This window comes from Borostomias antarcticus (assembly GCF_949987555.1).
Source record: "Borostomias antarcticus genome assembly, chromosome: 35".
Lineage (NCBI taxonomy): Eukaryota > Metazoa > Chordata > Actinopteri > Stomiiformes > Stomiidae > Borostomias > Borostomias antarcticus.
Genome location: NC_140268.1, coordinates 1733262 through 1735579, shown reverse-complemented (window position 1 = coordinate 1735579; position 2318 = coordinate 1733262).

The window sequence follows — 2318 nt, the reverse complement described above, 5'->3', positions numbered from 1 at the left end:
CTTCCACCATTTTGTAATCACGTTACTCAGAATCAATCTATATTTGTCAGGGTAATAATATATACATCAAAATGCATTCATTAATATATTAGACCAGTTAAATATAAAATGTTCATAAAATCAATGTCTGCTTTCGGAAATGACATTCATGCTATTAAAAACATTCTTCCTCACAAAGGTGCCATTATCTTCCCTTGATTTTGTTCAACAAGAAAAGACTTTTAGACATTACAGTAAGTTTATTGTGGGCATTTGGGTATGAGACCAACATTTGCAAACCGAAAATCATTTTGAAATGCAGGCGAGCTGAACGCCCCATCACTCAAGTCTCAGCAGCTGGTGAACGACCTCTGAGACACACATCAAAAACATGTGAGACTTCCTGGTTCACAGGAAGGGACAGTTCCACACATTGAGGCGAGACCAGGAATGTCTCAATGATATATTGCTTCATACGACCCTGAGCAAAATGTGTCAGTTACAATAAAACCTAGACTCCCCCTTCTCATCTCTAGCATACAGCTGTATTAGTACAGGGACAGTACAGCGCTAAAGCAAGCGGGTTCATGCTTTCCTACTATTCTTTTTAACATAAAACAGGAGTAGCCTTCACTGAAGTATTCATATGTCCTCGTTACTTAACAAGGTTCCAGCTGCTCTCCTGGAAGGCAGAAGTGCTGAGTGTGGAGATGCTGCTCTTTCTCCCTCACGATGCTGGAGCACAGGGTGCATCTCAATAGTCTGAAGAGGCCTCCTCCTCTGACTGAGCTTCTACTGATGTAGTTCATCCTCCTGACTGAGTTTCTACTGATGTAGTTCACCTCCTGACTGAGTTTCTACTGATGTAGTTCACCTCCTGACTGAGTTTCTACTGATGTAGTTCATCAGGCGTCTGTTCAGAAAGAGAGACATTCAGTGTGAGTGATTAGAGAGAGAGAGACATTCAGGGTGAGTGTTCAGAAAGAGAGAGAGACATTCAGGGTGAGTGTTCAGAAAGAGAGAGAGAGACATTCAGGGTGAGTGTTCAGAAAGAGAGAGAGAGACATTCAGGGTGAGTGTTCAGAAAGAGAGAGAGACATTCAGGGTGCGTGTTCTACGAGTTTATCTTCCCACTTCTTTATGTTAAAGTGCCTCAGAAGCTTCTGTGCGAGACACTTGTGTCCATCTGTCCCGTGTAGCTTGAGACTTACACCAATCACCAACAGGGGGCAGTAGAGATCGTTCATAAGACTTACACCAATCATCAACAGGGGGCAGTAGAGATCGTTCATAAGACTTACACCAATCACCAACAGGGGGCAGTAGAGATCGTTCATAAGACTTACACCAATCACCAACAGGGGGCAGAAGAGATCGTTCATAAGACTTACACCAATCACCAACAGGGGGCAGTAGAGATCGTTCATAAACCTGCACTGCTTACTGCACCACCTGGGTGTGACTTCAAGTCATTAGTTGAATTCACACATTTCCAGTTCACTACATTATTCTACTAACGCCTTCCAGCTCTTTCACATGGGTGATGAAGGTAAAGGAAATATGGAGGTTTTTACACTATTGAGATGCACCCACTCACTAGAACTAAGGGCTGTTGTCTCCTTCCCCTGAGCACTAGGGAGCTGCCCAGTTCTTGATGTGGTATCAGGCCACACCCACTGAGTCTGGCTGGCTGATGAGGCACAAGATGGACCCAGCAGGACACAAGATGGACCCAGCAGGACACAAGACTGGACCCAGAAGGACACAAGACTGGACCCAGCAGAACAGTCAAAGTCACAATGTGCTTTTCTTCAGCATCGCTGAGCAAGTCAGAAACACACAAGGCCAGCTGTGGTACGGAGAACTGGACAAGTTGATAAGAGCATCACACACACACACAATCTAACACAGAATGTGTCTCAAGCGCACGCACGCACACACACACGCGGTAACCTTAGCTGCTGTGGGTTGCAAACGGCCACACAAGTGGTCAAAATATCAACGTTTAGACGTCCTATTTCTCTGGTCCGGTTAACGTTTAGACGTCCTATTTCTCTGGTCCGGTTAACGTTTATACGTCCTATTTCTCTGGTCCGGTTAACGTTTATACGTCCTATTTCTCTGGTCCGGTTAACGTTTATACGTCCTATTTCTCTGGTCCGGTTAACGTTTATACGTCCTATTTCTCTGGTCCGGTTAGAGAGCTGGTCGAACTGGGCTGAGTCGTTCCCATGACAGCCAACAGCAGCTGCGAAACCTTTCCAATCACAGTTCATTCACATAACTGCACATCCATTCAGAAATAAACACATTCTCTAACAAACTGAGACGTACAATAC